The sequence below is a fragment of the Oncorhynchus tshawytscha genome, linkage group LG22 (assembly GCF_018296145.1).
Source record: "Oncorhynchus tshawytscha isolate Ot180627B linkage group LG22, Otsh_v2.0, whole genome shotgun sequence".
NCBI lineage: Eukaryota > Metazoa > Chordata > Actinopteri > Salmoniformes > Salmonidae > Oncorhynchus > Oncorhynchus tshawytscha.
The window spans coordinates 16,384,322-16,400,302 of record NC_056450.1 but is presented as its reverse complement, the minus strand read 5'-3'; the positions used below and the strand labels follow the sequence as shown (position 1 = coordinate 16,400,302).

General features: G+C 42.5%; 1 pseudogene; it reads right to left on the bottom strand.

The window, feature by feature from the left end:
* Window positions 1–985: 985 nt before the first annotated feature.
* Window positions 986–15,981, bottom strand: part of LOC112221531 — a 39,474-nt pseudogene continuing 24,478 nt past the window's right edge.

Below are 15,981 nucleotides of genomic sequence, written 5' to 3'. Positions count from 1 at the left end.
CAATTTTGGTCTGATACGCAGCACGGAATGCATCATAAATACTGTACTATTTATAATATACTGTAGGATGTATCTCAAAACCTCTCTTCTCTATTTTGGTTAGGCCAGGGTGTGACTAGGGTGGGCATTCTATGTTCATTTTCTATGTTTTGGATTTCTTTGTTGTTTGGCCGGTGTGGTTCTCAATCAGAGGCAGCTGTCTATCGTTGTCTCTGATTGAGAGCCAAACTTAGGTAGCTTTTTCCCCACTGGGTTTTTGTGGGTCGTTGTTTTATGTTGAGTGTTTGTATCGCCAGTCAGAACTATTTCGGTTATTCCTTTTATTATTTTGTATTTAGTGTTCAGTTTCAAATAAATAATATGAACACGTACGACGCTGCACCTTGGTCCTCACCTTCTTCCTATGAATGCTGTTACAGAGAGATGGTGGTGTTAATGTACATATGTCTGAAGTGAACAGTGCATGTGATGCAATTGTGAGATGCAGTATCCCAAACTAGTTCATATTTTTCTCCCCTCAGCAACAGTAATGTTTACCGCTGTCGTGATTGACCAAATTCTGAAAGGTTTTGATGTCCCAAAAACCACACATGACATTTGGAAATGATATTGCTGACAGTGACATTTACTCCTGAAGGCTCATTGTTTTAAGACAGGGACTTCATGGAGCATGTCAAAATGTGTAATTATCTAGTAAAGAGCATTAGCTGTCACACACCAAAACATTTCTATAGGAGGTGCTGACTAATGGAGAGTTAACTGTATAAAAAGAAAGAAAGTTGAAAACTATATATGCTCTCAAGAAGTTAATGGGTAAACATAACAAATGTTTCGGAACGCAGTGCCTTCTTCAGGGAAAATGTGCGACTTAAATATTTAAAAAAAATCCTAGTTACTCTATTTTATATATTGTTGGTTATTCAGAACAATACAACATGTCAAACCTACTCCAAAGATGTCATACTTCATATTAAATGTATTTCTACTACATGTGAGCACAGTGAGGGGCATAGGCATAGGAGTAGTTGAACAGCTCCTGTTTCAGCACCATGGCCAATTCTGCATTCTACAGCACCATCAAGAGGCCCTAGTTCAGCAACATAGACAGCTCTACTCACTACAACACCATCAAGAGGACCTAGTTCAGCACCATGGACAGCTCTGTTCATGGGCATCACAATGAAGAACCCACATTTGAGCAGCCTGGAGAGCTACAGCCCTAATCACTACAGAACCATGCTGGCCAAGGACAGCCAGCCCCTTGTCACTTGACACACAAGACGCCTGTATAGCGTTACTTATCAACACACCTGCAAGGCAGTCTATAATCAACACGGTGGCATGAAAGAGTGGCCTGAGGTTCTACACCAGTGGCACAGTTGGAGGGACATAGCCACAGCTTGCCAGCAGACCCCCATTGTGTTTTTAGGTCTCTCTCTCTGCAGGTTGCTCAGAAGGATATCTTCTTTTAACCCTTCCATTGAAGCCAAAACACTGCCTAAGTAAGGGAAGCCAAGCAGTTGGCATCTTCAGCCATCACTCGCCTGAGGGCTCTGTGAACTTTTTTGGTTTGATAGTCTTGTTTGTGTGATTTACTCATTGCCACCTGTGTGTATGTGTTTTGTCTTTGTAACAGGAATCGGTATTCATTTCTCTCTCTTTCCGGAGAGTGAGATGGAGACTGAGACAGATACAGAGACTGATGTGGAGATGACAGAGACAGACGGACACAGAGACTAACACAGAGTCAGAGACTGACGACATGTTTGCAGCTGTGAATGTGCCAGCCACCCCACCAGGCTCTGTTGTTCATAATCGAATGATCATTTCTTCAACTGACATTAATAAAGAGTATAATTTAAAACCCATTTTAGTGACGTGCTGAGGAAACACTCAAGACTATTTAAAGAGGAAGAAATGCCTTCCCCTTATGGTCCAAATGCCTTTTCTCACGAGGCATATCAATCACCAGTGTCAATAAACCACACCGGAGAGACAGCAGGAGATGATGAGGGATTCCCTTCGACTTCCAACTATTAGCATTTTCATTGAGTGCTTCTGTTTTAAGCACAGCAATTGTGGCTTGTTTCTTTAAAGGTCAATGGTAAACAGTTAGGGGCTGGTAGATCTGCATGAGCCACCTTGCGGCTTCAGCCAAGTAAGAAATAAGATTATCTTCAAAGGGAGACCTAGTCTGAAAGTCTGAAAGCCGAGGCCTTGAATCTTATATAGTGGTGCATTAATATGTTGGGTAGGTTTCCATCAAACCATTATTAGAATAACTGATGTCTCGATTTGAGGAAGCTTGGTATTTTTCAATTTATTGACTTCTCAAGTTGAATGGAAATTGAGTGTCTCCACGTTTTACACCTGATGATCCATTTAATACATTTAATACATTATTTTTAAGGATGTTTTCCGTTTCATATTTGTTATGGATGAGAATGAGAAACAGTTGGAATCTTTCCCCCAGCAAACATTATTCATTAACTTACTAGGTACAAACTTCACTATTCATTAACTTACTAGGTACAAACTTCACTATTCATTAACTTACTAGGTACAAACTTCACTATTCATTAACTTACTAGGTACAAACTTCACTTTCCTCGATGTGAGATCAGTTGGAAACAAATCAGCGACACAGCAGGTTAAGATGTTTACATAATGTACTCTCTGGTTTTTGGTTTCGAGTAGGCCCCTAGTCTACAAAAGACTGAGCAATATGCAAAGCCTCTCTGTTATAAGCCGTCTTTTTGAGCTCATTGTGGGACAATTACCCCCATTTCTTTTCTCTCACTTTTATGGTTTTACTGCTAAGTAGTAACATCAATGCAATGCACATGCAATTTCGAAAAGGGGTGAATACAGTAGTGCAATCTGAGGCATAAAATAAAAGACATACAGATGCATTTTAACATAACTACTCATTATTTTATCCCGGGCTGCTGATGACAGTCTCCTGAGAGAGCAGATGCTTTTTCTTCTGGCTCGGGGCCTCACCGTTCCATCTCAGTAAGTGCCTCTACTTCTCCCCAGATCTGCTATAACAACTCTCTATTCAATTATACAGTATATTACTTTCTTGCTGCTTTTATCATTGCCATTGTCACTGAGCACTTGTCAAATCAAGGTGAAAAGAACGAAGAACAGATGTCAACTCGGATGTGTCTTTATTCTATTAAATGTGTTTGTACTCTTAAATACATGTTTTATTAGGCAAGGACATTGAATTTACTCATCTCTCAAAACTGTCAACCTGTCCACTTGATTTAAATCAATCATTTGAAAAGAGAAATTCATCGCTGCTGCCACTGAATGATTCATTACATCGAATCGTGTCATATTGACATCCAGCATTGAACCAACTCAAGCTGTGGATTACTAATGGATACATTGTGTATTGTACTATGTCTAATATTTTTCTTCTGTGGAAACTTTGGAGAAAACATATCATTTTCACTTTTAAGATATGCCAAATGTGTGAGGCTCAGCCAATGCAAATGCCTTGCGTGGCTCATTCAATTAATTATGGCTCCATCATGTCAAACGTTCCCAAAACTGTGGTTGAATACAATATTGCACTTGTCAGCTCTTTCCTGATGAATGTGTTTGTCTCTAGAGACTGCCAGACACAAATGAAACCATAATGTGCCATAATGTGTTCAAAGATTCTGTTTAGCATCTGGAGGGCGACATCAACATCATGTCATATTAATCTACCATCAACATGCATGTCACTACATCAGCCATGAGATGAGGCTGAATAATATTCATGGGCCTTGTATATAGCCTCGTTATTGTTATTTTATTGTGTTACTATTTTCCCTTCAGATGTTTATCCAATTTTTTTTAAACTGCATTGTTGGTTAAGGGTCTACCTACGCCTGTTGTATTCGGCGCGGGTGACAAATAAAATGAGAATAAAATGTGATTTCTACATTAGATGCTGCAGAGTGGTCTTTGCACCATGCATACAACACATTCTGAAAATAATCCAGACGTCTTGGCAGTACAGTGCCTTGCAAAAGTATTCACCCCCCTTGGCGTTTTTCCTATTTTGTTGCATTACAACCTGTAATTTAAATGGATTTTTATTTGGATTTCGTGTAATGGACAGACACCAAATAGTCCAAATTGGTGAAATGAAATGAAAAAAATAACTGGAAAGAACATGGCACCATAACAAACCTGCCAAGAGAGGGCCGCCCACCAAAACTCACGGACCAGGCAAGGAGGGCATTAATCAGAGGCAACAAAAAGACCAACGATAACCCTGAAGGAGCTGCAAAGCTCCACAGCGGAGATTGGAGAATCTGTCCATAGGACCACTTTAAGCCGTACACGCCACAGAGCTGGGCTTTACGGAAGAGTGGCCAGGAAAAGCCATTGTTTAAAGAAAAAAATAAGCAAACACATTTGGTGTTCACCAAAAGGCAGGTACTCTGGTCAGATGAGACTAAAATGTAGCTTTATGGCCATCAATGAAAATGCTATGTCTGGTGCAAATCCAAAATCACTCATCACCCCGAGAACACCATGCTGTGGGGATGTTTTTCATCGGCAGGGACTGGGAAACTGGTCAGAATTGAAGGAATGATGGATGGCGCTAAATACAGGGAAATTCTTTAGGGAAACCTGTTTCAGTCTTCCAGAGATTTGAGACTGGGACGGAGGTTCACCTTCCAGCAGGACAATGACCCTAACCATACTGATAAAGCAACAATCGGGTGGTTTAAATGTCTTGGAATGGCCTCGTCAAAGCCCAGACCTCAATCCAATTGAGAATCTGTGGATTGACTTAAAGATTGCTGTACACCAGCGAAACCCATCCAACTTGAAGGAGCTGGAGCAGTTTTGCCTTGAAGAATGGGCAGAAATCCCAGTGGCTAGATGTGCCAGACTTATAGAGACATGCCCCAAGAGACTTTCAGCTGTAATTGCTGCAAAATGGGGCTCTACAAAGTATTGGCTTTTTTTTTGGGGGGGGGGGGTGAATAGTAATGCACGCTCAAGTTTTCTGTTGTTTTGTCTTATTACTTGTTTGTTTCACCCCCCACAAAAAAATTGCAACTTCAAAGTGGTAGGCATGTTGTGTAAATCAAATGATATAAACCTCCAACAAACACATTTGAATTCCAGGTTGTAAGGCAACAAAATAGGAAATATGCCAAGTGGGGTGAGTACTTTTGCAAGCCACTGTATCTGTTGAGTTTGTTTTTGTGAACAACACAACAGTTATTTTTTGTTTTTCAACACATGATTTGCTAAATGTGTTCTGCAGCTCTACACAGCTCAATCTGATGAATGTTACTACAATAAAGTGTGATGTGCCTGTAAAATCAAATGGCATGTTATTTAGTTGTCATATGGGTGAATTCTGAGAAATCATTGGTGATTTGGTCACCACTATAGGAATGCTGCCTGAGTGATAATGCTCACCAGGCCAAGGAGATCTAAATTGTTTTGTCACCTGTCAGCCATCATTGTTTTGATACCTGTCACCATAGTCTCCACTGTCTTTCAACACAGCTCTTCAGAGATAATTATGCCAGTCTGGTCTGAGCTCGTGAAATGATCATGTGTTCTTTAAGAGGCAGTCTCACCCACTAAACTTAAATGTCTATTTGGGAATATGACTTTTTAAGCAGCTGGATGTAGTTTACTGGCTGGAGGAAGCAGATGGCTCTGGAGACTCTGCCTGAGTGATGATGATAGTATCTTACTTGTAGTTACATCATACTGTTCAGAGATGACAGGAGGCGGGGTCAACAGGCGAAGAAAAGGAAGGGTTCAGCTGACATCGTTTTACTGGAGACCAGGCACTTGGAGCAGATGGGTGATTCTCCTGAGATGCTGTGATACAGTAGACTGAGAACTGAGAACCACTCATGGGACTGCGCTTTAACAATCCTAGGGATGGTTTCTCAAGTCTAAACACAGCATTGAGCAGCCATTGCCTAACTCATTGTGGAATGATTGAATGCCTGTTCAGTAGAGTACAGTACTGTGCAGTTATGTTCAATATAAAGCTTTGTTATCTGAACAATACACATGGACCAATACAACATAAAAACACACAATGAACAGATTTCACAATAAATCAAATCAAATGTTAATTACACCCGAATACAACAGGTGTGTAGACCTTACTGTGAAATACTCATTGATGAGCCCTTACAGTTCAAGAAATGGAGTTAAGAAAATATTGACGAAATAAACTAAAGTTTTAAAAAAGGATAAAAAGTAACAGAATAAATTAACAATAATGAGGCTATTTACAGGGGGTACCGGTACCGAGTCAATGTGCGGCGGTACAGGTTAGTCGAGGTAATTTGTACATGTTGGTAGGTGTAAGGTGACTATGCATAGATAGTAAACGGTGAGTAGCAGCAGTGTAAAAAAGGGGGCGGGGTCAATGTATGTAGTCTGGGTGACCATTTGATTCATTGTTTTACGATATACGGTATGCAAACAAAGATAAGGGTATTTGTTTGCTTGAAAGAGCAGTATACATTTTTCCTGATAGGACAAAAAAGACTTTCAAAACACCTTAAAGGGATAATACCTTTTCTACTACAGCATGCTGTGGACTGGGGGAACATGGAGTATATGAAAACATCCCCATGAACATTATTGTACCGTGCTTTTGTTCAAAAGACTGAAGCAGTGGGAGTCGGTTACTGAACTCAATTTCCTTACATCCTCCTCCTAGGTGTTATCGGAAAATTGTGAATATAAAAGTTGAAATGGTATTCTTTCCATTGTAAAAAGAGAGAAGATTGCATGCCAAGTTGGCCTGGGTTGAAGTACCCACGGTGAATCACTCCTGTGAGGTTGGAGGAGAGGGGGACCATTTTTCCTTCCACCAATGGAGGAGTGAGTCAGGTTTATTACTTCAGAGAGCAGGGGGTGGCCTTTATTTCCCTGTGAAGAATCATTATTATTACCCTGCAAATTTATGGCTGGCTCCCAGAGAGGAGCTACAGGCGAAGGGACTGTCATTTCTCTCGCTGATCCATGCATTATTTATAGGTCTATGGTCCTATCATCTATTGTGCTTCATTGCTATAGATCACTGCTATAGCAGCTAACAGCAGAGGGCTTGTGAGAGACACGTTTGAGTCTCTGCTCTTCTCTTTAAGACATTCCCAGACTATCTTGTCCAAATGTTAATAATTGAATTTATTGCATGGAACTTTTTTTGCTGTAAGTAAAAATTATTTTTGAAAAAGACATTCAACTGCTATACTAAAGGTTACTTTTCAGTTGTAACCGCCATGATATTATTGTAATGAACCTATTTGTTAGAGCTCTCGATCATTATGTTACATTATATTTAATAAAAGAACTACACCCAATTTTCCACGACAATTACTACTACAGCCTCCTACGCTCGGACGAAAGGGAACAGCACGCTTTGCAGCTTTGTCATAAACCACTGTCCTACATTCACTGTGTTGGGTTCATGCGGTGGTTAACATGACTGACAAAGAGGAACACTTGTAATTGGAGACATAAGGTCAGAATAAGTCTGATGACCAATGAGAATATGTATCCATTGTAATAACTGTCTCGCACACTGGGGACAAGAGTAATATTTTCTTCTGAGCTGGGCTTAGTCAAGTAATAGGCTTATTCCTTATATGCCACCTCCTCCTTATAGGATTTGAACAACAAACACCTATAAGACTACTATAAATTATAATCCTAGCTTTCATCAGTGATCAGTCTGTGCAAAATGCTTTGACAAGGCAACACTTGGCTACATGGTGGAGCCCTTTCCAATTCTGACCACAGAGCTAGAACCAGAGATGAAGAGGAGGCCCCTACTAGACCACGGAGCATTTGTTTGATTGTCTAAGGATGCCGTTACATTGTAGAGCTATAAACGGATTCATGGTGGCAATTTGTTCTTAATTAGCCAATTATATGAGGGGCTAATTAGATTGTCAGATTGTTAAGAGCCAGGATGCCCATTCAAAACCACTGAGCCTACAGCAATTGCACGGATTAAGTTCTCTCCTATAGCCTTCAGACTCCCCTCACTGTGGCATGAACACTCTCACAGGTTTACTGGAATAAGTATAGCCCCAACTAGACAGACCATGAACAACATTTCCTGCTGTTACCTGTGGCAGTGTATTCTTTTCTGTTATGTCAGAATGAGAATGAGTGGGCAATGGAAATGCTTCTCACCTTCATAATTATTTTGCACTACTGCAACACTACCCAGGTCATTGTTGCAAATGAGAATGTGTTTTCAATCAACATACTGTACTGGGTAAAATGAATAAGTAGACAGACCATATCTGACAGTGGTTGGTAAATACAACACACAGACCCTTGCTCACGCAATGTGTGTTCTGACTCACCGTCAAGTGTAGATGGCCAAGGTGTGGGATAAAATGGCTAATATTCCTCCCACATTGTTCAGGGTTGCTCAACACGAGGCTCAGCCCTGCCCACATGTGTGTGTGATAATCTGTTCCCTCTGTTCTTACCAAAGCTTCTCGCTCTGAAGTGAAGGGATGCGGGCCTCTGCATTTGGGCCTCTGCATTTTTCATGTTGCATGCGGTTGGGAGTGTGCGGTCAGATCAGACAACTTTGGGAAGAAAACATATTTGTTGTCCCTCAGATTATTTGGAGATGGTCGTCTTTCTGCTTTGTATGCGTTAGCGTAAGCCTGACTATTGTATTAAAATCACATCTTTTGTCGCATTGTTGACACACTCAGAATTCGCTGCTTCGAGTAGCCAACCCCTTCTCTCCTAATTAGGCGCGCGAGATCAAGTGCGTCTAGTAGGTTTATACACTCAAAAAAATGTGGGGTTCAACAAGGGTTCTTCTAAGACCCTCAAAGTTCTAATAATAGGGGAGGTGGTAGTTCAAAAATTTAACCCAAAAGGTTATTCAAAAGGTTCTTTGAGGATCCATTAAAAGGGGTTCTTTGAAGAATTTATAGGGGTTCCCCCACCGGTTCAATTTGATGAAACCCTAAAGGATACTCCAGGAACCTTGTTTTTTTAGAGTGTATGTGTGGTCTCAATGAACAACTATAACGTAGGCTGAATATGCATGGGGCGGAGAACCAAGGGGAAATTAGTTATATTCCCAAAGAAATGTACTTCCTAAATAAATTAGGCTATAGTTTCTACATTGCCTAGAAATAAATATTGATCACCCATATGTGTAGCCATCTGAAAATCCTCACACTCATAAATGGTAGCAGTAGCTCAAGACAAATGCCACGTCTCTTCAACTCAGCTCTCTTAAAACTAGCTGTAGCATATTAGCTGATATACCCCAGTAATACCGATAGCCTAATTTATATTGCCTAAAGGGCGCAATATTACTGCACACATGGCTGGCAAGTGAGCTGCATTGTCTAGCCCTAAAATCCCATTGCGGGCCTGCGGTTGGGTTCCGGACCAGTTCTTGCGGCAGCGGGTGGGAGTGACAGAAAGCCAGCGGGTGTGGGCGGGTGCGGTATGAAAAACTGCGGGTGCGGAAGGGAGTGGGATTAATAAATCACTTCTGCAAGACCTCTACTCTGAGGACCCTTCAAATCCGATGCAATCATCCTATTGAGACAGCTGAACAGAGTGCTTTGTGTAATAGGGTTCTTTGCAAGAGTTGTTTTGCCAAAGCCTGCAATTATTACCTGAAACAATGTGCATTTTGATGTTTTCAGTTCCCTGATTTGTTCTTTGGTTTGGTTTGCATCAACTGACTTTACTTTACTATCGTGTATACTTTACCTATGTCATTATGCCGTATATCTGAATGTCTCAGCCCTATAAGTTAGTGATGCATTTCCATCATATTTCAGGAAGGAAGGAGTGTTTTTCCTGGAAAGAATGCCTTCACAATATTGTACAACCTTATAAGAGAGATGGACAAAAACAAAGAGGAAACAAAAAAACGAAATGGATTCCCTTTTCATGGCTCATTGGCTTAGTTAAGATCATTTTCAGAGTCCAAATCATTTCTGTAGCCTACTACTGACCCACGTTAGGAATACATTACAATACATTATGGCTGTTTTGAGTGTAGAGTCATGAAGGGAGATGTGTGGTTTGTATTCAGAAGTAGTTTGTGGCATGAAGTCCCTGAGGTGATTATGCATACTGTCTTTGGTAATAGGAACTTTTGCTCATTTCAAAACGGCATCTTGAGTCTACTGCAAATGCTTGTGTGAAATTCATTGATTTTAAGTGGAGTGGAAAGATAGGGTCTTCTCAAAAATAATTTAAATTATGCTAAACTAAGCTCTCGACCTGGAAAGGAAAGTTTCACATTGTTGAGTGATTAGAAAATACATTTTTGCACCTTGGATTTGGGAAAAGTAAGTGGTGAGAGCTTGAGAGTATTCTTGAAGCCTACAGTAAGGACGTGAATTAGTTTGCAATTTTTCATTTTTAGTTCTTAGTGAAGTATTCATTATAAATTAATAGCACCATAAATGTATAAACTTACTGTTTTTGTATATTTTACCCACAAATCTTTCCAATTCTAGTATATAAAACATATCTGAGGGATATGGTTCATTCTCAGGAGATAAGGCTTCTCTTATTATTCAATATAGTTGACTACTACACATTGGTCATATCTGAATACCCACACACTTAAACTGCATACTATTTAGGCTACTCATCGTTGCATACTATTTAGCATGTATTGTTTAGTATATGTAGTATGTCACAGCCGCAACGCAGTAGCGGCTCCTGATTGGCTGAGTAGTTGGAGCTGGGCAGAGTGTGGGTAGATTTTTCCAAATTCAACAGACATCCATTGTATTAACCAGCCTGATAATAGCTTATTTCCGATTTGATTAATTTCTCTAAACTCTGAATAGAAAAGGTTTGGAGATATAACCAGCTTGAGAATGCATATAGGCAGACTATCACATTACTGTAGTAGAACATGTAGCACATATATCCTATTTAAAAAGGACTGTAAACAGAAACAAATAATATGGTTCCATTTCCATTTCACATACAGTATCAGTCAAACGTTTGGACACACCTACTCATTCAAGGGTTTTTCTTTATTTTTTACTATTCTCTATATTGCAGAATAATAGCGAAGGCATTAAACCTATGAAATACCACATATGGAGTCATTACTGACCAAAATAAGTGTTAAACAAATCAAAATATATTTGACCCTTTCCCTCGATGACAGCTTTGCACACTCTTGGCATTCTCTCAACCAGCTTCATGAGGCAGTCACCTGGAATGCATTTAAATTAACAGGTATTTATTTCCTTCTTAAAGTGTTTGAGCCAATCAGTTGTGTTGTGACAAGGCAGGGGTGGTATACAGAAGCCCTATTTGGTAAAAGCCCAAGTCCACATTATGGCAAAAACAGATCAAATAAGCAAAGAGAAATGACAGTCCATCATTACTTTAAGACATGAAGGTCAGTCAATACAGGACACTTCAAGAACTTTAAAAGTTTCTTCAAGTGCAGTCGCAAAAACCATCAAGCGCCATGATGGAACTCTCTCTCATGTGGACCGCCACAGGAAAGGAAGACCCAGAGTTACCTCTGCTGCAGAGGATAAGCTCATTAGAGTTACCAGCCTCAGAAATTGCAGCCCAAATAAATGATTCACAGAGTTCAAGAAACATCTCAACCGTTCAGAGGAGACTGTGAATCAGGCCTTCATGGTCAAATTGCTGTAAAGAAACTACTACTAAAGTACACCAATAAGAAGAAGAGATTTGCTTGGGCCAAGAAATACGAGCAATGGACATTAGACGGGTGGAAATCTGTCCTTTCGTCTGATGAGTCTGAATTTGACATTTCTGATTCCAATCACTGTGTCTTTGTGAGACGCAAAGTAGGTGAATAGATGTTCTCTGCATGTGTGGTTCCCACCGTGAAGCATGGAGGAGGAGGTATGATGGTGTGGGGGTGCTTTGCTGGTGACACTGTCAGGAAATTTTATTTAGAATTCAAGGCACACTTAATCAGCATGGCTACCATAGCATTCTGTAGTGATGCGCCATCCCATCTGGTTTGCGCTTAGTCGGATTATCATTTGTTTTTCAACAGGACAATGACCCAACACACCTTCAGGTAGTGTAAGGGCTATTTGACCAAGAAGAAGAGTGATTGAGTGCTGCATCAGATGACCTGGCCTCCACAATCACCTGACCTCAACCCAATTGAGATGTTTTGGGATGGGTTGGACCGCAGAGTGAAGGAAAAACAGCCAACAAGTGCTCAACAGATGTGGACTGTCCATTAATCACAGTACTCCATTCTGCTTGTTTATGTTTTATCTGTCGGCCCCAGCCGCACTCAGGCTCTGTGTGTAGTTAATCCGACCCTCCCTGCCTAGTCAACGCCATTTTACCTGCTGTTGTTGTGCTAGCTGATTAGCTGTTGTTGTCTCACCTACTGCTTTAGCTAGCTCTCCGAATTCAACACCTGTGATTACTGTATGCCTCGCTGTATGTCTCTCTCAAATGTCAATATGCCTTGTATACTGTTGTTCAGGTTAGTTATCATTGTTTTAGTTTACAATGGAGCCCCTAGTTCCACTCTTCATACCCCTGATACCTCCTTTGTCCCACCTCCCACACATGCGGGGGAGGTGACCTCACCCATTACAACCAGCATGTCCAGAGATACAACCTCTCTCATCATCACCCAGTGCCTGGGCTTACCTCCGCTGTACCCGCACCCCACCATACCCCTGTCTGCGCATTATGCCCTGAATATATACCATGCCCAGAAATCTGCTCCTTTTATTCTCTGTCCCCAACGCTCTAGGCGACCAGTTTTGATAGCCTTTAGCCGCACCCTCATACTACTCCTCCTCTATTCCGCGGGTGATGTGGAGGTAAACCCAGGCCCTGCATGTCCCCAGGCACCCTCATTTGTTGACTCCTGTGATCGAAAAAGCCTTGGTTTCATGCATGTCAACATCAGAAGCCTCCTCCCTAAGTTTGTTTTACTCACTGCTTTAGCACACTCTGCTAACCCTGATGTCCTTGCCGTGTCTGAATCCTGGCTCAGGAAGGCCACCAAAAATTCTGAGATTTCCATACCCAACTATAACATTTTCCATCAAGATAGAACTGCCAAAGGGGGAGGAGTTGCAGTCTACTGCAGATATAGCCTGCAAAGTAATGTCATACTTTCCAGGTCCATACCCAAACAGTTCGAACTACTAATTTTAAAAATGACTCTCTCCAGAAATAAGTCTCTCACTGTTGCCGCCTGCTACCAACCCCCTCAGCTCCCAGCTGTGCCCTGGACACCATTTGTGAATTGATCGCCCCCATCTAGCTTCAGAGTTTGTTCTGTTAGGTGACCTAAACTGGGATATGCTTAACACCCCGGCAGTCCTACAATCTAAGCTAGATGCCCTCAATCTCACACAAATCATCAAGGAACCCACCAGGTACAACCCTAAATCTGCAAACAAGGGCACCCTCATAGACGTCATCCTGACCAACTGGCCCTCCAAATACACCTCTGCTGTCTTCAACCAGGATCTCAGCGATCACTGCCTCATTGCCTGTATCCGCTACGGAGCCGCAGTCAAAGGACCACCCCTCATCACTGCCAAACGCTCCCTAAAACACTTCTGTGAGCAGGCCTTTCTAATCGACCTGGCCCGGGTATCCTGGAAGGACATTGACCTCATCCCGTCAGTTGAGGATGCCTGGTCATTCTTTAAAAGTAACTTCCTCACCATTTTAGATAAGCATGCTCCGTTCAAAAAATGCAGAACTAAGAACAGATATAGCCCTTGGTTCACTCCAGACCTGACTCACCTCGACCAGCACAAAAACATCCTGTGGCGGACTGCAATAGCATCGAATAGTCCCCGCGATATGCAACTGTTCAGGGAAGTCAGGAACCAATACACGCAGTCAGTCAGGAAAGCTAAGGCCAGCTTCTTCAGGCAGAAATTTGCATCATGTAGCTCCAACTCCAAAAAGTTCTGGGACACTGTGAAGTCCATAGAGAACAAGAAGAGGAGGTGCTCCTCCCAGCTGCCCACTGCACTGAGGCTAGGTAACACGGTCACCACCGATAAATCCATGATTATCGAAAACTTCAACAAGCATTTCTCAACGGCTGGCCATGCCTTCCGCCTGGCTACTCCAACCTCGGCCAACAGCTCCGCCCCCCCCCCCCGCAGCTACTCGCCCAAGCCTCTCCAGGTTCTCCTTTACCCAAATCCAGATAGCAGATGTTCTGAAAGAGCTGCAAAAACTGGACCCGTACAAATCAGCTGGGCTTGACAATCTGGACCCTCTATTTCTGAAACTATCCGCCGCCATTGTCGCAACCCCTATTACCAGCCTGTTCAACCTCTCTTTCATATCGTCTGAGATCCCCAAGGATTGGAAAGCTGCCGCAGTCATCCCCCTCTTCAAAGGGGGAGACACCCTGGACCCAAACTGTTACAGACCTATATCCATCCTGCCCTGCCTATCTAAGGTCTTCTAAAGCCAAGTCAACAAACAGGTCACTGACCATCTCGAATCCCACCGTACCTTCTCCGCTGTGCAATCTGGTTTCCGAGCCGGTCATGGGTGCACCTCAGCCACGCTCAAGGTACTAAACGATATCATAACCGCCATCGATAAAAGACAGTACTGTGCAGCCGTCTTCATCGACCTTGCCAAGGCTTTCGACTCTGTCAATCACCATATTCTTATCGGCAGACTCAGTAGCCTCGGTTTTTCTGATGACTGCCTTGCCTGTTTCACCAACTACTTTGCAGACAGAGTTCAGTGTGTCAAATCGGAGGACATGCTGTCCGGTCCTCTGGCAGTCTCTATGGGGGTGCCACAGGGTTCAATTCTCGGGCCGACTCTTTTCTCTGTATATATCAATGATGTTGCTCTTGCAGCGGGCGATTCCCTGATCCACCTCTACGCAGACGACACCATTCTATATACTTCCGGCCCGTCCTTGGACACTGTGCTATCTAACCTCCAAACGAGCTTCAATGCCATACAACACTCCTTCCGTGGCCTCCAACTGCTCTTAAACGCTAGTAAAACCAAATGCATGCTTTTCAACCGTTCGCTGCCTGCACCCGCACGCCTGACTAGCATCACCACCCTGGATGGTTCCGACCTTGAATATGTGGACATCTATAAGTATCTAGGTGTCTGGCTAGACTGTAAACTCTCCTTCCAGACTCATATCAAACATCTCCAATCGAAAATCAAATCTAGAGTTGGCTTTCTATTCCACAACAAAGCCTCCTTCACTCACGCCGCCAAACTTACCCTAGTAAAACTGACTATCCTACCGATCCTCGACTTCGGCGATGTCATCTACAAAATTGCTTCCAACAGTCTACTCAGCAAACTGGATGCAGTTTATCACAGTGCCATCCGTTTTGTCACTAAAGCACCTTATACCACCCACCACTGCGACCTGTATGCTCTAGTCGGCCCTCGCTACATATTCGTCGCCAGAACCACTGGCTCCAGGTCATCTACAAGTCCATGCTAGGTAAAGCTCCGCCTTATCTCAGTTCACTGGTCACGATGGCAACACCCACCCGTAGCATGCGCTCCAGCAGGTGTATCTCACTGATCATCCCTAAAGCCAACACCTCATTTGGCCGCCTTTCGTTCCAGTTCTCTGCTGCCTGTGACTGGAACGAATTGCAAAAATCGCTGAAGTTGGAGACTTTTAACTCCCTCACCAACTTCAAACATCTGCTATCTGAGCAGCTAACCGATCGCTGCAGCTGTACATAGTCTATCAAATCAAATCAAATCACATTTATTTATATAGCCCTTCGTACATCAGCTGATATCTCAAAGTGCTGTACAGAAACCCAGCCTAAAACCCCAAACAGCAAGCAATGCAGGTGTAGAAGCACGGTGGCTAGGAAAAACTCCCTAGAAAGGCCAAAACCTAGGAAGAAACCTAGAGAGGAACCAGGCTATGTGGGGTGGCCAGTCCTCTTCTGGCTGTGCCGGGTGGAG